Raw genomic sequence first — 20,559 nt, 5'->3', positions numbered from 1 at the left:
TTTCCCCTACGGGGCCTGGGAAACCTCCCTCGTACCGCGGCTGCGTAGCTGCGGCGTGGCGACGCAAAGCGCGAAGTTGACGCGATGGTGAGCGCGAATAGCGATTCGGCGTGTACTCTCTCTACGCAGGTACTCGTCGATTTCTTGCGGACGTTGTCCAAAGAGCGGTCGTGGGGCGTTAATGGAAAATCCTCGAAGACCGATACGTCGGTACGGGCAGTGACTAAGAATATGGCCGGCCTCACCGCAATGGAAGCACAACGGGAGGTTGTCGGAAGTCCTCCAGGCGTCGCATTTCTTGGGGCTTGAGCGTCGGTCATAGGCTGGGCGGGCGGGGGCTGGGAGGCGGCGTTGTAGAACAAGTGACTCATCTCAGGGAGGACGTGGGAGTTGTCGTTGGGGCTGGGCAGTCCTTACTGCAGCGGCGTAGGTCATGGCCTGGGGTTCTGCGGCCGTTGCGGTGCCAAGTGCCTGTTGCACTTCTTCCCGTACCACGTCCATCAGAGTCGATGCTTATGGCTGTGGGGAGGATGGCAGTAATCAGCGTAGCTCCTCTCGGATGATTTCGCAGATAACTTCCCGCAAGCTCTCGCTGGTGGTGGCCGGCGTGTCCGAACGAACTGCACAGGCAGAGGAAGGACAATTGTACTGCCGAGCTCGGACGTCGGGGGTCTTCTCAATCGTGCAGGCTTCTTGCATGAATTCCTCGACTGTTTTTGGCGGCTGGCGGACGAGGCTTGCAAAGAGTTGTTCTTTTACGCCGCGCATTAAAAACAGAACTTTTTTTTTCCTCGGTCATCCCGAGGTCGGCGCGGCAAAATAGGCGCTTCATCTCATCGACGTAACCGCGGACGGGCTCATTCGGAAGCTGGATCCTGGACTCGAGGAGTCGTTCGGCTCTTTCTTTCCTCACGACACTGGTGAACACCTTCAATAGTTCTCTCTTGAATAGCTCCCATGTCGTAAGGGACGACTCGTAGTTTTCGTACCACGTGAGTGCGGAGCCATCCAATGAGAAGTAAACGTGTCCAATTTTTGCCGCATCATCCCACTTGTTGAATGACGCCATGCGCTCAAATTGGTCCAACCATTCTTCAGGGTCTTCGCCTAGGGATCCATTGAAACTTGGCGGCACGCGCGGCTGCTGCAGTATGAGCGGTGTCGACATCTTCGGCGAGGTTGCGGTGCTCCCAGCCGCGTCTTTTCGCTGTCTTGTGCGGTCCGGCAGGTTCCCGAACTCAGGCTCCTCTCCCTGGAGACGTCGGCTGGCTCGCTGATCTGCTGGCTCGTCCTCGGGTGCGAAGAGCTCAGGGCTGGCTTCACGACTTGAAGGGGGCGTCTGTAACATGGAAGGCTACCCAGCACCTCCACCAGATGTCACGTATTGGTGACGGCAGTCGAAGCAGCGATGAAGATGGACGAAAGGGTCTTCTAAATGAACTGTTTATTGGGCTGACTTGCACCCAAAATGGACTGAATCTCTCGGCGGCGAAGCGACAAGCGTGCTCGGCGGTCGTCGAACAGAATCCCGGCCGCTGTCGGCCGTGCCCAATTTAAAGCTGATAGCGAACTTTCGAGATAAAGAGCGCAAAGTTACTAGAACATTCCGGAACAACGTAGAACCAGCTCTGCCTGGCTGCGATCAATCGAGATAAATCTAGTCGCGTCTTGCGTAGCAAACAAAGCGATAAAGTGATGTGGCGGCAAATTTGAAAAACGAACACACTGCAAATATTCGCGGCAATATCTTCTCCTTCATCTTTCTAGGTCATCTGTGCGCTTTACACACCGGTACGGAATTGCAAGAAAACAAAACAAATCCGTTAAACACACTTCCCCTACTGCCATGCTTAGGGACCTAGTTTTGTTCAGCACAACACACAAAAGACCCAACAAAGAAAGGTCGTAGCTCCGGATAACCGAAAGGTACCTAGCACACGTCAAGAACACCGCAACTGGCTGGCATGCAGCAACGAATTCCTTGCTAACTACACACAGTTTGTTTCCTTTGACAGCCAAAGTTCTACCCGCCTTAAAAAATTGTCAACCGTTCCTCAGGTCTCAGTTCTTGTAGCCTTTTATTATATAATTTAAATGAAACTTTAAAAAATGCGTCTACCATATAACGTTCGCATGCTTGCTGATGAATACACTATCTATCGAATAGTTGTTAACACGCCTTACTAAACAGCTGTTCAAGCGATCTTTCTAACGCTATTTCACGATGAATGTGGCCAATGTCTAATGCATAGACTAACAGCGACTAACGATAGTGTGGCTAATTTTACTGTCGACTAGCTCCCCTCCTCGCATTCGGCTATGCTGTCGCTAGGTTCTCTGTTGCGTGGTTAGAGCGTTGTAGTTACGTAAGTGTAACCTACTGCGGTAATCTTTTCTGGTAAAGTTGCAGATGTTTCATGAAGTAAACTACAAATTCGTCACATGGATTTTTGAAAAGGAACATAAGGCTTTATTAAGAACGAAATATTTTTGCCGATAAACTGCTGTTCCGATTGAGATCAGATCTATTTATATTTCCCAACGAGCGTTTCAAAATCAGTATTAAATTTCAAAATTCTTACTACTTCTTTAATACAAGCGGAAATACATTGTGGGCGCTAGGTGCGGCCCATTATTTATTGCAGATGGATTGAGTCCCTATGAGCGCCTACGGCAAGCGAGCAACACGCCAGCTCTGCCACTCAGCCTTCAGCGTTCTAACCTGCGCGTGTCTTACACCTGTTGGTTTTCCAAAGCGCCAGTTCATGTGGTGGCGCTACAGCGTTACCACATGAATCCGGCCTTTAAGGCAGTACAGACACCTATTTTTGGGTGCGTTTTTCCTTTTTTGTACTGTTGCGTTAGCCATTAGCACCCATAAAATTCCACATGGCATTTCCTTACAACCCTTAAAAAATTTTAATGGAAGCGCTTTCTTATGCTGTGTTGTTTACAGCATCAGCGCCCGAACGCTGGCACCGATGACAAAGGGGCATTTGCCTAACTCTAGGCAAGAAAAGAACTGCGATACATTCTTTTGTTTGTCGGTTGAATTCACTGCAAATCTAAATCCAGCCTGCCTCAATGTATGGAAAGGTAAGAAATGAGTGAGTGACAATTATATTACGGTTTTCGCACACATAACCTGACCTAAACACAAATTTGACGTAAGAGAGGGGTTTAAAACGAAACCGAAACGACCTAACCGAGAAACTCTGTTAGCAACTATTGAGCAGTCGTATGCGAATAATGGAGAACCATGTGGTGTGATGTCTTACGCATCACTGCAAACAAGAAAACATGCCACCAAAAAAAGGCGCCTATATTGTTAAAAACATTTGTATTCATCGCCGGATGGGCAGTGCTTGGCTGCATAAAGAGAAAATTGGAGAGCACCGCACACAGACTCTAGCCAGGAACATACACGACAAATATATGCAAGGTCTGCCACACTGCTATAGCAACTTTACCGCACATGCTCTGGGACTGTGGCAATAACCCTGACGGTGCTAACTCCGGAACTCTCCTGCCGCGTTGGGCCGCTGCTTTGCGCAGCCCCAGCCTCGGTGACCAACTCTGGGCCGTCCGGCAGGCCCACGAGGCGACGGCGAGGCAACACCTCGACGTCCCCACGTGGGAGACCTAAGGCCCCGTCGGCGACAGCTCTGCAGGGCTTTTTAATAAAGTTGTGACCAACCAACCAACCAACCAACCAACCAACCAACCAACCAACCAACCAACCAACCAACCAACCAACCAAGCAACCAACCAACCAACCAACCAACCAACCAACCAACCAACCAACCAACCAACCAACCAACCAACCAACCAACCAACCAACCAACCAACCAACCAACCAACCAACCAACCAACCAAGCAACCAAGCAACCAACCAACCAACCAACCAACCAACCAACCAACCAACCAACCAACCAACCAACCAACCAACCAACCAACCAACCAACCAACCAACCAACCAAGCAACCAAGCAACCAACCAACCAACCAACCAACCAACCAACCAACCAACCAACCAACCAACCAACCAACCAACCAACCAACCAACCAACCAACCAACCAACCAACCAACCAACCAACCAACCAACCGCAGTATGCTGAATAGTAGAAATGCGAAAGCATTGGCGTTTGAGCGTCAGCACCTTTTTTCAAGTCATCGTTGTCAGGTGACACTAATCAGATGACCCTTGAATGAAGTCGGCAACTTGTTTTCAAGTCTTTGTTGTAACGTGACACTTTTACATGGCCCTTGGATGGCGGCAACCACTTTTTTGCGTCATCTTTTTCTAACGTCAGTAGACATCCCCACCACTCTTTCACGTCGTACACACCAAAACGCGTTCACTTGGTGCCCCTCTGCCACGCTAGGACAAACGAACCTTCGTCGCGTATGCGTTGTGTGCTTGTGTGCACGCATGGCGCACAGAGGGACTCGGTTCGAACCGCAGTGCGGCGAATGTTTTTGTTCGAATGGCCACTACCGCGAGGACGCGCTCTGATGACGCATTCTGCCCACGCATTCCTCTGACAGGCTCTGTCCACGCCACTCACCAGAAAAAAAAAATGTTTTTGCGTTAATAGTGCGCAGGTCGCTCAATAATTGTCCGTAGACGAAGACACAGTCACGCCTATCGAAGCACAGTGCGCATGCATTTGGTGTCCACTCCTGTCGTCCGTGGCACCCCAAGTACCTATTTTCACTCGGCGTTCCCGGGATCGAACCCGACCGCCGCGGCTGCATTTTTATGAAGGAACAACGGTAAGGCGCCCGCGTACTGTACGAAGTCAGTGCAGGTTAAAGATCACCAGGCGGTCGAAATTAATACGGAGCCCTCCACTACGGCACCTTTTTCTTCTACTCCCTCCTTTATCCCTTTAATTACTGCGCGGTTCAAGTGTCCAACGATATTTGAGACAGACCCTGCGGCATTTCCTTTCCCCAAAACAAATTATTATTATTATTATTATTATTATTATTATTATTATTATTATTATTATTATTATTATTATTATTATTATTAACAATCATTATGTAGTTAGTAAGTGCAACCGGCTTTTAGATTTCATAGCTTTTAACACCTTGCAGCAACACAATTTAATTGAAAACTGTTGTGGTAATGTTCTTGACATTTGTTTATCTAATTTTGAAAATGTTCGAGTTTCGTCATCTGACATCTCACTTACTCGCTGTGACAAATTTCATCCTCCAATTCTAATAACGGCTTCGGTTTCTGTCCCACCTTCTGCTAATTCAAATCGTGCGGGGAATTCCCCCCGTTTCGCTTACGCACTTGGCGACTATGTTGGTCTCTTCGGTTTCTTCTCTTCTGTCGACTGGTCTGTTTTAAGCGAAATCAGCGATGTTGACGAACAAGTCAGTCGCTTCACTGAAATAGTTCTCAATGGTATGCGCCAGTACATACCTCTGCACACTCCTACTCGCAGCAAGTTTCCGTTCTGGTTTTCCAAAGAACTTAGAACAGCGCTGAAACTTAAGGAGCGGGCCCACCATAAATCGAAACGCCCTGGGCTGGATACATGGGCAGATGAATTTCGCCGCTTGCGTTCCCTTTGCAAACGCCTGTACGAGCGGGATCATGAGTCCTACCTTGATTATTTAGAGAATAGTGCCTCTAATCGTCCTACTGAATTCTGGCGATACGTTCGCAAGCGTTATAATAAATCTGATAGTCATATTCACTTAGTTGACTCTCATGGGAATGAAATTCGGAATGTCGCTGACGGCTTTGCTCAACACTTTTCCTCCGTGTACAAATCTCCACTTTTCGACTCCGTGTGCCTTCCAGCTGGCGCACATAATTCCGTTCTTCTCGACGAGAAGTTAGTAAGTGAGAGTCTTAAGTGTTTGAAACCATCTTTATCCCCTGGACCTGATGGCATTCCAGCCGCCATAATAAAAGCCTTCAATAGTACCTTCGTCCCTGTTTTAACCACGATATTTAATAACTGTTTAAAAAATTCTGCCTTTCCCCGCGTGTGGAAAACGGCGCGTGTTTTTCCTGTCTTCAAATCAGGAAACAAATCTGATGTTTCGAACTACCGCCCCATTTCTCTTCTTTGTGCAACCTCTAAGCTTTTTGAATTAGCTTTGCACAAAGTACTTTCCTTCCACCTCAAAAATGTAATCATTCATAATCAGCATGGTTTCATAAAAGGTCGTTCTACTACAACTAACCTTGTGACTTTTATGACGTATACATCAGCTGAAGTCCTTCAGAGGAGTCAGGTAGACGCTGTGTACTGTGATTTGAGCAAAGCTTTCGACGTTGTTACTCACTCATTACTTCTTCAAAAGCTTCTGCTGTTTGAGATCGACGTTTCAATTGTAGCCCTCCTACGCAACTATCTTCTTGATCGGTCCTGCTTTGTCAGTGTAAATGGACAGACCTCATTCGTTTACACTCCAACCAGCGGAGTTCCTCAGGGCTCGGTATTAGGCCCGCTTCTGTTCTCTGTTTTTATCAATGACGTTTCCTCCGTGGTCAAAAACTCCTCATTTCTCCTTTATGCGGACGATATAAAAATGTTCAAGGCAATACATACTCTTCACGATTGCTTGTCATTGCAATCTGACATATCCGCCTTCTCTGATTGGTGCTTGACGAATGGGCTCACTCTCAATTCATCTAAAACCAAGGTTGTCTCATTTACGCGTAAAACGCACAGCCTTCTCTACTCTTATTCTGTGAATGGTAGGCCGCTGCCCAGGGTTGATGAAATTAATGACCTCGGCGTACTTTTCGACCGTAGCCTCAGCTTCTCCTCTCATACAAAACGCATTGCTCTACGGGCTATGCGTACACTCGGCTTCATCTGCAGGCTTTCGAGAGAGTTTCAATCCCCACTTCCTTTCTTAAAGCTCTACCTCTCCATATGCTTGCCGCTTTTGGAATATGCGTCTGTTGTTTGGAACGGCACTTGCCAGTCGAACTGTGAAAAAATCGACAGAGTTCAGCTAAAGTTTTTACGCATATTTCAACATCGGTTTTCTTGCAAAACTTCCAGCTCTCGTCCCAGACGGAGTAACTCACTGCAGCTTCCTTCTCTTAGCTGCCGTCGCGTGAGGGCAGATATAATTTTCTTGTATAAACTTCTTCATGGTCACATTCTATGCCCTCAGCTCCTAGCGCGTATCCTTTTGCGTGTACCGCGAAAGAGCATAAGGGAATTCAGACCATTCCAAGTTTCTGCGCTCCTGCACTCCATCTCCCCTCTGGACAGAATGCAAAAGTTGTTTAATTCTCTTTGTCCTCACCTAGATATATTCGAAAATTCTCTCCCTTCCTTTATATTGGATGTCCGTGACGTTCCACTTTGAGCACTCTTTTTCTCATACATAACTTCCCCTTTCATGCATTTTGTCTTTACTACACTTGTGCGTTTGCACCGGTATTATATTGTTTTTTCTCTCCTTAATTGTTCATCACGTGTACTTGTTTTCATTAATATTATTTCTTTAATACTGTATACTCACGCCTGATTGTCTGTAACGCGTTCACTAATTACGTTTCTTATTGTGTATGATTGTATTTCTAGCTTGTATTTCAGAGGTTTCATATTCGTTCATATTAGTATTGGCTTTATTCTTGTTTGTATTTTGCTATATGCTGTACTTGGCTGTTATCGGTCGTTCATTCTCTTTGTTTATTGTTTCATTAGTTATTTATATGTCTGTTGCCTGTTCTAGCTGTTTTCATTTACCGCTGTTCTCGCTGTTTTCTTGTTTTCGCTTTTTTGCTTCATGCTTGCTGTCACGCCTAGTTTATATGTCTTTTTTTTCTATCGCCTTGACTGCTGCATTACCTCCCCTGAGTGTCTTCCTTTGTAGTGAAATAAATTTACATTTTGTGCGTGTGAATGGTGTACCAGCACCAAGACCTTTGGGTTGTTCCTGGGCACCGAAAATAAAGATTGATTGATTGATTGATTGATTGATTATTATTATTATTATTATTATTATTATTATTATTATTATTATTATTATTATTATTATTATTATTATTATTATTATTATTATTATTATTATTATTGTTATTAAGAAATCCCCTAATAATAATAATAATTGGTTTTTCGGGGAAAGGAAATGGCGCGGTATCTGTCTCATATATCGTTGGACACCTCAACCGCGCCGTAAGAGAAGGGATAAGAGAGGGAGTGAAAGAAGAAAGGAAGAAGTAGGTGCCGTAGTGGAGGGCTCCGGAATAATTTCGACCACCTGGGGATCTTTAACGTGCACTGACATCGGACTGCACACGGGCGCCTTAGCTTTTTTCCTCCATAAAAACGCAGCCGCCGCGGTCGGGATTTTATGGAGGAAAAACGCTAAGGCGCCCGTGTGCTGTGTGATGTCAGTGCACGTTAAATATCCCCAGGTGGTCGAAATTATTCCGGTGCCCTCCACTAAGGCACCTACTTCTTCCTTTCTTCTTTCATGAAGGCCCATTTTCAACAATCTGGCCAACTTGGGACATGTAATTTAACCAGTCACAAGCCTCGTGGTCACTTCATATATGAGAAGAGAGAGTTCTCTGACGTGCCACCTTGTGGCCCGAAAAAATCCTTTCGCCTGTTCTCACCTGTTTCACGATCTCCTAGTTTTTCGTTCTCTTCTTCTCTTCCTCTTACATAAGACGACAAAGCTTATGTCAGCGTCACTGGAGCCAATGATAAATACGTAGCGCCTCATCCTGTTTCGAACATCCTGTGCCCTTTGTCCAAATTGTTGCGAGATTGATATTGCAAAATTGCTATTGCAAGGGAAAGTCCCCCCACCCCCCCACCCCTCCCACAGCCACTAGAACAAGCTCATGCGAGCACGGGACCCGAATTCCAGGGAACGCCTACTGCAAGACAAAGAAACATCCGCGCCTCGTGGAATGAACAATGAAGGAGGAGGAGCAAAACATTATTTAGTAAACTATAATTTAGTCCTCTTGATTGAAGCCCTCAATCCAAGGCTCCTTGTGCCGCCGCGATATCGTGTGTCTCCCAGAGCAGCTGGTCTTGCGGGTTTCTGCCTGTCAGAGCAGTATCAAGAAGCTCTCAATCCATGGCACCGTTTGCCACTGCTGCTTTCTCGGCACGCTCAATGAGCTGGCGCTAGTCGGCCAGCTCCGTGCTTGACAGGGGATCGTCCCAAGATACATTGCTGGGAAGGGCCATTGGTGGGACGGCGCCGGTTGGTGTTGTGCCGGCCCAACCGGAATGCTGCAATTCAGGTCGGTGTACTGGGCAGCTCGGGGTTTTTCCTGGTAGAGGATGGGGAGAAGCAAGTGTGTGTGATATAGGGTAGGGTACGCGTGAGTCTGAAGTTCACGCGATCCCACAGCCGCGGCCACGGTCAAAGATTGGTGTGGCGGAAGCAGCGTTCTTTCTTGAGTGCGGTAATACTCTCTGATGTGAGCGCAAGTGTGCAGAGCCACGAAAGCGCCCTCAATATCTTATTCCACCGCTGATTCTTTCGACAGTGCCCGGAAGGTTGCTCCTCAAGCGAGCGCCTGAGCGCTCGCGTTGCCTGGAAGAGGGCTTGACCAGGGGTCCTAACACGCGCGGTGGGCAATATATCGGGGTTGGTTAGAGATATCGCGGGCGCAGCCTGCAAAGTACCCGTCCTGAAGGCAGTGCACGCAGCCTCCTGTGAGTCTGTAATCGTTGTGTACGTTGGACTGGCGTGGTGTTCGTCACGTGTGGCCGTTTGGTGTATGGAAGTGAGTGCTGCCGCTATACAAGTCTCCTCGACCAGCGACCGCGAGCTCCCGCCTCGAACGGAGCCCGTAATCTGAATTGAGCCAGTGATATTTGTAACCTCTTTTCTCATAGACACTGTGCCGAACGGATATTTCGCCGCATTGATATTTAAGACGTTCTGGTCAGAGCCATACTGCCGCATGAGTACCTTGACTCTGGCTGTAGTACAATCGGCATGGAGTTCGGGGTACGTTTCATTCCAGAATGGCGCGGCTGTGATCTTAGATGTGAGGGGGGGCGGGATGGCGTGGTACCTCTGAGGTAATGGAGTGCTAGGGTCTGTGTAGTCTAGTCGGCTCAGAACCGTCCGGCCTATTCTCTTGTCTCAAAGAGGTGCGAGCCGGCCGGTGCGTGTACCAGCTCTTCTTCCATGTCGCGTAGGCCCACCTGTAGCAAGTGTGGTGACTAGGTGTGCGGGGGCAGTACGAGAGCTGTCTTGACCGCCGAAAGCAACAGGACATTCAGCCGATTCAGCTCGCTTCGGCTGAATCTTTTATAAGGGGCGGGGGAACGTAACACGACTGAGGAGCAAAGCCTGCCGGTCCTTTGTGCCTCTAGCATCTCTTCTTCGGCGTCGTGTAGGCCCAGCTGGAGCAAGCGGTGTCTCTAGGTTAGCGGTGCAGTGCTAGCGCTGTCTAGACCGCCGATATAAAGATTACATTCAGCAGATTCAGCCGATTCAGCTCGCTTTGGCTGAATCTTTGATGGGGGCGGCGAACCTAACACGGCTGAGGAGCAAATCCTGCCGGTCCTTTGTGCCTCTACCAGCTCTTCTTCCTTGCTGTGTAGACCTAGGTGGAGCAAGCGGTGTGTCTAGATGTGCGGCGTAGTACTAGCGCTGTCTAGACCGCCGATAGAAAGATTACATTCAGCCGATTCAGCTCGCTTTGGCTGAATATTTGATGGGGGCGGCGAACGTAACACGGCTGAGGAGCAAAGCCTGCCGGTACTTTGTGCCTCTCACAGCTCTTCTTCCGTGCGGTGTAGACCGAGGTGGAGCAAGCGGTATGTCTAGGTGTGCGGCGCAGTACTAGCGCTGTCTAGACCGCCGACAGATAGAGGACATTCAGCAGATTCAGCCGATTCAGCTCGCTTTGGCTCATCTTTGATGGGGGGGGGGGGGGCGGGGCGTGGAATGTTACACGGCTGAGGAGGAAAGCCTGCCGGTCCTTTGTGCCTCTCCCAGCTCTTCTCCCGTGTCGTGTTGACCCAACTAGAGCGAGCGGTGTGTCTAGGTGTGCGGCTCAGTACTAGCGCTGTGAAGACCGTCGATAGAAAGAGGACATTCAACAGAGTTAGCCAATTCAGCTAGGTTTGGCTGATTCTTTGATGGGGGCGGGGAACGTAACACGGCTGAGGAGCAAATCCTGCCGGTCCTTTGTGCCTCTACCAGCTCTTCTTCCTTGCTGTGTAGACCTAGGTGGAGCAAGCGGTGTGTCTAGATGTGCGGCGTAGTACTAGCGCTGTCTAGACCGCCGATAGAAAGATTACATTCAGCCGATTCAGCTCGCTTTGGCTGAATATTTGATGGGGGCGGCGAACGTAACACGGCTGAGGAGCAAAGCCTGCCGGTACTTTGTGCCTCTCACAGCTCTTCTTCCTTGCTGTGTAGACCTAGGTGGAGCAAGCGGTATGTCTAGGTGTACGGCGCAGTACTAGCGCTGTCTAGACCGCCGATAGATAGAGGACATTCAGCAGATTCAGCCGATTCAGCTCGCTTTGGCTCATCTTTGATGGGGGGGGGGGGGGGGGGGCGTGGAATGTTACACGGCTGAGGAGGAAAGCCTGCCGGTCCTTTGTGCCTCTCCCAGCTCTTCTCCCGTGTCGTGTTGACCCAACTGGAGCGAGCGGTGTGTCTAGGTGTGCGGCTCAGTACTAGCGCTGTGAAGACCGTCGATAGAAAGAGGACATTCAACAGAGTTAGCCAATTCAGCTAGGTTTGGCTGATTCTTTGATGGGGGCGGGGAACGTAACACGGCTGAGTAGCAAATTCTGCCGGTCCTTTGTGCCTCTACAGTCTCTTCTTCCGTGTCGCGTAGCCCACCTGGAGCAAACGTTGTGCCTATGTGTGCGGAGGCAGTTCGAGAGACGCCTTGACCGCCGGTAGCAAGAGGACATTCAGCCGATTCAGCTGGCTTCGTCTGAATTATTGATAAGGGGCTAGGAACGTAACAAGGCTGAGGAGCAAAGCATGCACTATTCTTATGGTGTCAGTTTCTTTGAGCCCTCCTAATCTGCTGCAGATGCGGCGGATCAAGTGTGCCGCCTGCGCAAATTGCTCTTGAAGGAGCTCTACAGTGCAGGTTGCTCTGCCGTTTGATCTTAGATACAGGCCCAGCACCCGAAATCTGTCTACTGTAGGAGTGGGAGTGCCTACGAAGTGGAGGTCGATATCGTGGCCGAATATTTGGGTTCACCAGAGCGCGCGGATAACGAGCAGTTCTGACTTCTCAGATGGGCATGTAAGTCTGCTCTCTGTCGCATAGTTTTGTGTCACCTCTAAGGCTTTTTGATGGCTACCGTGGATGCGTCCATTCAAGCCTGTCGTCTCTGATATCGTGATTTCGGCGTAAAGGGCATGTTGGATGTCACGAAGTTTAGAGAACAACGGGCAAGAGGAGCCATCGCAACTTGAACAACGTGGTCGACAGCACCGCGCCCGGTGGGGTGCCCCGACCTGTGAGACGAATTGGTGCGGAGCGCATGTCTCCTATGCCAATGGTAGCGGCTCGATCTTAGAGAAAAACCCTCACGATGTCATAAGTGCGCTGGCCACAGTGTGGCTTCGCTAGGTCTGCCATTATGACATCATGCGACAAGTTGTCGAAGGCCGCCTTCAGGTGTATGACCAGCACAGCACGAGCCAGGTTCCTACAATGAGGGTCTATCAGTTTGTCTTTAAGCTGAAAGTGGATGTCTTGGTTTGGGGTATGCGGCCGGAACCTGAACATGGTCTCAGAAATAGGACTACCTGGTGGACCATTTCAGGCTTAGCAGAGAAGGTAGTCTATTTTCTCTTAAATTTAAAGATTTATATCTATCTATCTCGTGATCTGGCAGGAGATGCCAGCCCCTGACTATGCCGCGTTGCGATGGAGGCAGAACGCAAATGTAGCCTGTGTGCTGCGCCACGTCAGTGCACCTTAAAGACCTCCATGTGGTCAAAATAATTCCGGAACCCACCACTACGCTACCTCTTTCTTCTTTCGCTCCCATTTCATTCCTATACCCACGATGCTATTAAGGTGTGCATGAAGAAATATTTATATTGATAAATCATTTTATTTTCATTTTCGAGTAAAAGACATCTTCCCTGCTTAAGCAAATCAGGCTTCAGTGCGGCACAGGCAGAGAGTGGCTCAATTAGCACTATGGTGATATAAAAACACTGACATGTAGAAAAAAATCGTCAACTCATAATGAAATATAGAAAAGTACCAAAAATGTCTGCCCGGTAAAAAAAAAAACAAGTGCTAAAAAGACATTTGAACAACGGAACCGTGAAATAACACGGTAAATTTCAATGAAATATCCGAAATTTTAATTTTTGTACTTTCCCGAACATTTCTTTCTTATTTCCTTTTCGACTTTTTTGAGCGAGTCTGTTTTGAGCTTATCTTCGGTTAACTCATTAAATAAAGAGGGTACATAGTACACACCGCATTTCTTTCGTAACTAGTGTAAATGTAAGAAACAATAACAGAGCCAACTTACTTTTAGGGACAATTGTTGTGAAGAGAGAGGTATAAGAATGTTCAAAAATATATCGCATTATCTCCTAATCTACATTCTAAATACTCATCATTTCTAGATTCTGTTTAGTAATGGAAGGCTCAAATACACCGCAACTTATTGTTTCCGCACGATTCATTATTCCTGTAATAATTTGTGGCCTCGAAACAGGACCATAGTATGTAATCACATACCTTAATATTGCTTCTCGAACTGACCTATACTCTTTTAGAGTCAGGTTAACATTCGTGCACGATTTAATGTGATAGAGTTGTGCAGTTACAGACCTTAACTTTTTACACATTGTTTAAACATGCTTGTGCCAACAAAGTGTGGTATCCAAATCAATTCTTAAATATTGGACAGATGCGGTGTAATGAAGTGGAACGCATGAGCAGTTTGAGCAGCTCTCCGTGTTAAGCAATACCTGTCCTGACAGGTTGAGCCCCTTATGCGGATTCTGAAAACATATCAGTTTTGTTGTAGAACTGTTAACAAAGTTTTCTACGAACCATTTCATAATTTTGTATATCTCAAGCTGGATGGCTTTTAATGCAGCATCAAAACTTAGATGTGTCAAGACGAGTGCGGTGTCACTGGCAAACAAACATTTCTGAACAGCTGACCATAACTGTATCATTAACATAGAAGTTGAATAAGAACGGCCCCAGGGATGATGCGTGGGGAACTGCACACCTGGAAGACTGAAATTCGATATATTTGCTATTTATTTTTACTAGTTGGCGGTTGGTGAAGCAATCAGACAGCCACGAATTAAATGGCCCTCAGAATCCCGCCTTTTCAAGTTTAAGTGATAATTTATGTCGGTATGGTTTCAAACGCTTTAGTGGGGTCCAAAAATATTGTGATTGCAATTTCATTCTGATAAATTTAGTTGTATCAAGTCAAAAAATCCTCTTACATTGTAAAACTACAGCATCCTTTCTTGAATTCATATTGGTTCTTTGAGAATAAGGAGTTGTTTTCAAAGAACTGCTAATCATCCTATGAATAATTTGCTTCATAATGTGTGAACGCCAAGGAACAATTGCAATGAGCCCATAATTATTGACGTCGCCTTTCTTAACCTTTTTATAAATCGGGCCAATAACGAATATTTTTGGCTTGTTAGGTATGTTACTCTGATAAACGTTCCATTCATGATTGCTAGAATCACATCCTTCAAATGATTAAAATTCGTAACAATATACCTTAGCTTTATACGATCTATTCCGGGCGGTTTACTAAAATGCTTTCAAAAACTATACACCATAGTTCATCTCCCATAGGTGGCAGGCGAGCTTGCTTACTGCATTTGGTTCCGCTGTATCCGCCACTTGTCGATCTTGGCATTTCATTTCTCAGCTGCTCAACATACTCTACTAAGTGAGTGTTAAATACAGCAGCAAGAGCAGAGCGGTCGCATTTTTTTAAATTTACAGCAATTGTTTCGTCTAATGTTGGCTTCTTTTTTGTTCTCATGTGTTGATTCAAATGTTCGCAAGAAAACTTCACACTTCCTTTGCTGCCTGAAAATTTTTTTGAGACCTACCGTTTTGTTGCCATTCGTAGTTCGGCTGTTACTTGGCTCCTAAGCTTTTGGTGTGCATTTTTTTAAATCCATGCTTTCACTGTTTTTCTTGAAATGTTTCTAAAGGTCTTCTTTTTCATCAAAATGTTCAATTATTTCCGTAGTTAGCCATTTAGTATGAGCACTCCTTTGTTATAACAATATGCTTTTTCACGCCTTCAGATAAATTGTGCTCATTCTGTCCACAAATCTTCAGTAAAGTTCAGGGTGCTCAAAATGCAGTATTGAATTCCATTTATGATCATGAATTTATTTATCTAAAATTGAGCTGTCTATTTTTGTCACCATTTCTTTCTGTCTCTGGTTGCTCTATTTTCACTGTATGTATGTTAAAGCAATGAAGTAGTGGTCGACCGTTTTCTGCTGAATAACAGTAGATATAATTTCCTTCCACGTTGGTACTACTTTGTGATCTATGCAAGTCTGATTGAATTAGGAACTTACCATTTCTCACTAGTATACCCTTCAATTACATGAACCATGAATGGTGGTTGATTGAGCTGCATTGGTCAAACGGTGTTCCCATTGTCCACATAGGCCTCATCAACCATTATATGATTTTGATGTTTGTTTTTTGTTTTGTTTTTTCATAAAAACGAGTACTGAGCTGTATGCCTGTTTTCAAAGAAGACTTACCTATCATATAATTTATTTCTGCTTATCTTATCCTTTTTCCTTTCTTTATTATTTATTTTTCTTATGTTTTTTATTTCTCTTCATTTTAAAGTTTTTGTAATTTAATGTGTCATTTATTTACATTATTGTTATTTTTATTTCGGCTCTTTATATTGATATTTACATTACGACTACTTTTTGATCAGTATGATTTAGATGCTCTTCTATACCATTTATATACAATTTATATGCGGTTGGGCACTATTCCGCTCGGAGTAGCATTCAATTTTCAGCCTGTCGTGTTTTGCTGACGAAGCCGACGGCACGAAAATTTCCTTGGGCATTACAGGCATACAGCTTCGCTGTAAAAGTTCGCGCATGTGCTTTGCACGCAGCAATTTGCAACGAAGCCCGGCGTCCGTGTCATGGTCCAGGAAAAGGGATCGAGAAAAACCCCGAATGATATCATTAGCAAAGAGAAAAAATTTCTTCTGAAGATGTGGGGCATTGAACCATGGACCTGTAGCGGCGCTGGCATCGCCAGCGGCGCTGTAGAAGATCTGCCTCGAGCATCATAGAACGCTCTCATCAGCCAGCCCGGCAAGCCATCCACGTCAACAACCCGCTCCGCCGGCTCACCAGCCGCGGCTACCGGGACGTCCAAGAAATGCGGACTTCTAACCACATCTTGTGACCCGGACGTGATTCGAACACGCAACCTTCTGAACATGCAACCATCCGGTGTCATCTGGTGACACCGGACGGCAGCCCCGAAGCACGCAACGCCGCTCCAACCGACTCTCTACGCTCCTGTTCCCGACCCCACTGCGGCGCCACTGGACCCACCACCCTTGGCCGCATTCCCTACCTGAGCTGTTTCGACGTTCCCCCCGACCGCTCCTCCGTCTTCGCCCCTCCAGACACCGGTCTCTTCACTGTCGCCACCACTGAAAGAGCCCTCATCCACGGTTCGGCAAGTGCCACGTGACCACGCGTTGGTCTCTTGCACACCTTCACACCCAGCTGTCTCGTACTACATCCCCGTCCCTCCCAAAATTGCTCCAACTGCCCCTACGGACGGCCATCCACCGGCGAGCTCCCGTCCCATGGCGCCTCGTGCCCAGCCCTGTTTCCAGCTTGGCACCTGCCCTTGAACCATCAACGGCACCACCCTCTCCCGACCCGGGCCTGGACTCACTTCTCGCCCGCAGTTCATCTGCTCCCTCAAGCCCAACCACAGTGAGCCCAACTGCCCTACCTGTCGCGATGCGTACATGCACGCCACACCTGAGTCTTGTTGCGCCTACCGCGCCACCCGAAACGCCTGCCACGCATCCCTGCCCACCTGGCGCTTTCACCTCTGCATGTGCCTACTCGACGGCCGAGACAACCTCAGCAGGTGGTGGCATGCTTCTGATGCATTGCAGCGTGCCCAATCCAACACTTTCTATGGACTCGGCCCTTCCGTATCCTTCTCAGTCCGACAAGTACTCGCCGGATTTGCTTCTTATGCCCCCAACAAGCGGTCCCAACGCCACGCGGTGAGCTCACTTTTGCAGCCATACGGCACACCCCGTCGCCCGTTTCAGCTATTACGTAAAGAGGCAGCACTTGCCTCACGCCGCAGACCTCACGCTCAGTGCCGTCCGCCGTTGTTTCGCCATTGCCCGCGGCCGAGGCATCGGCTCCATTTCTATGTCTTCCCCACGCCATATCTTCGTTTGCACAAACTGAGCCAGCGCAAAACTGCCCCCCTCCGCTGGCCCCACCCGTAGGCTGTCCGACTGAAGAACGCCTAGCTCGCCTCCCATTCCTCTATGACTTTTCCCGCCTTGTGCTTCCGTCATCCTCATCGTTTGGCTTCCCTCGCCCTTTGCGAGGCAGCCAGGGTGGACCGCCAGAGCTCTTTTCTTCCGCCCGGCAGCCTTCCCCATCTCGGACCCTGCCTTCACGAAGCTAACTGTGTCCTGGACTTGAGAACCTGTACAAACTTTTACATACTGTTTTTTTCTCTTTTATCACGCATCGCGCTAGGGGGAGAGCATCTGTAGCGGCGCTGGCATCGCCAGCGGCGCTGAAGAAGAAGATCTGCCTCGCGCATCATGGAACGCTCTCAACAAACCCTGGCCAATCCCCCACCGTGGGTATGTGCCATCATCTTTTCAGGCAACAACAAAAACCAGCCAGCCCAGCCAGCCACGTCAACATACCGCTCCGCCGGTTGACCAGCCGCGGCTACCGGGACGACGTCCAATAAATGCGGACTTCCAACCACAGACTCTCAGATTGCAAGGCGAGCACGAAAGCCATAGGCCACACTACTGCGCCCTTATTGCCGGACTCCGACAACGAACAGTTATACCGCATGGTACACTAAACTGACCGAGCAAGAAAAAGACCACAGCAACTGTCATTGATAGGCCACAAAAACAAACGTGCTTCGGGGGAAAAAAAAAGATGAACCCAGTGCAGGTGTTGCTTTCTGACTGTATGCTTAATGAGTACATGTGCAATCCGAAAGGATGAAAAAAAAAATTTAATAGCTTATGCTGTCGCCTTCAAAGAGGATAAGTAGTCTTAAAACCCTACCTTGATTATTCCTCTATTGTTTCGCCCACTTTCGCCTAGAGCTGATATGCAGACTGTTGTCGCAACGCAGGCTAATGCCCCGCCTGTGATCCTGTGAATTGGAATGATACTTCTCGCATGGGGTAGTGTGCCACGTTAGAGAGAAGCACTAACGGTTCCACCGTACGAACATACTAATAGGAGAAATTTCTCAGCGTTTCAGGGCCTCGTTCGACATATATTTGAATGAGCCAAATGTAAATGAAACGAAGGAATGCGGTGGCAAACAATTTAAAAGTAAATGTGTTGATCAATGAAAACAAAATGAAGTAATCTTTACCGCAGTTAAACGAGAGTGTTGCAAAAACAAGGAGCACCTGCAAACAGCTGAGGAATGTACAGAGGGGATTTAACTTATCTGAGTAGCACGCAGAAAGCGACGACTTAAATATGGACAATATATGAGAGGTGGCAGCATGAATTGAAGTAAGAGAACATTGAAATAAAGCTGAGAGGAAGAGAAAAGAAAAGAGAAATAGAAAAAGGAATGAGTCAAACCTTGGTTGTAACTAAGGGCAGTGGAGACATGTTGCTGTAGGGGGAATAATACGCTAGAGAAATTAAGAGAATTGGTGAGTGCCAAAAACAAACTCGCTCGTTGCTGGGTGCCTGGCTCGCAGGCATTCTACGTTTAATTTCCACTGCAAGCTGGAGGTAAAAGAAGCAGTGTATCGAGATGAAGAGAAAACAGAAACAGAGGAAAAACAGCAGATGCATTCGGGCATGCAAACTTTTCTCCAATAGGATCCAGTCAATTCACCGGCCTTTTTGTTGACTTATTCTTTGTTTTTTCGAGAATTGTGCACAAATTAACAAATCTCATCAGGCTTGTCAACTTATAACGAAGTCGTATTACCGCACATGCATGAAAAAAAGGTTCATGCTGCATGGCGTCCTTATTTAGAATGAAAGTCAGGCGCAACTAAGAGTTCGACAGAGAACCGATCACCAGGAATCACGTCGCCCTGTATTAATATCTATATGCATACGCATGCAGTAGCGGCTCATAAGTGAGTAGGAGGTCCACGAGGAAGCAGGAGATTCCATTCATTATTAGGTGGTGCCTGAGTGGAAATGCTTGTTCCTGTATACTAACCACACTGGCGACTCGTGCACTCAGCACTGTCCAATGTCTGGTGAAATTCAGTCGTGCAGAAACTTCTGTACTGTACGCAATAACCGTACGAGTTGTCAACAAGACTTCACAAGAGCAATGAAGAGACCACTATCTCTAGCCAGCACAAGTAATTAGAAACGCTTACTTTATCTCGAAATAGTACTATCGATTAGAGGAGCGGAAAATGCACGTGTTGCTCGAAGATGACCGTCTTATACATTGATGCCTAGCAAAACTAGGAACCGCGGAATGCAGAATCCATAACAATCTCGGCGCACATGTTGCAGCCTACGTCTACTACGCGTTTCGAATGCGGAATTTATTTTTAATGAATAGGGTGAGTATTGAAGGCATTTGTTTTTAAAGAGGAAGGCCGTGTGACCGTTGTTTTGGGTGCAGCTGCTGTAAGAACTGAAAACTACTGTTTTTATCGGAAACAGTTTTCAGTTAACAGCATTGAAAAGTTATTGGCTATAAGATATCAAAAACTGTTGTGGAAAACATTTTTTTGGCTCTTAGGAACAGCATTCTGCTTCATGTTCTTTTTCTCTTAAACTTTAGCCTTTCCGAAACTGCAGCAGCCGAAGTGCTCCCGCGAGAAGAAAACGACATGGCAATACACTTAAGCGTAAATCCCCTGTGTAAACATGTCTTGCATTTCGTCATCCGCCAAAAAATGTTTAAGAGGTGCGCCTCTTCGAGAAAATTTGGCAGTGGGGGAACATACTGAGTCAAGTGAAAAAATTCTCACCAGCAAACGGTATTTCAAAAGAGGAGATTCAGTTACGAGCCCTGGCAACCAATACCAGTGATCAGCAAATAAGGAAGTCTCGAAAAAGAATTTTAGTAAAAACATCCCAGCTAGAATTCAGAACATCGACTGATTCATGTGGTTTGGTATGCAAACCAGATAGTGACTCCACATTGAAGAAAATTTAGAATAAACTAAAATGCTGGGCTGGTAATGGGTCGATAAGTCCACGACATTAATCTCGCACCGCCGGATGTTCTCTGATGGGACATATTTCACGCGTCGAATGCCATTCACCCCACTGTCCTTCGTTTGCTGGCTTGACTTTTTGCTCTGGATT

This window comes from Amblyomma americanum, chromosome 5 (genome assembly GCF_052857255.1).
Source record: "Amblyomma americanum isolate KBUSLIRL-KWMA chromosome 5, ASM5285725v1, whole genome shotgun sequence".
In the NCBI taxonomy this organism is placed as follows: Eukaryota; Metazoa; Arthropoda; class Arachnida; order Ixodida; family Ixodidae; genus Amblyomma; species Amblyomma americanum.
Note: the sequence above shows the minus strand (reverse complement) of the source record.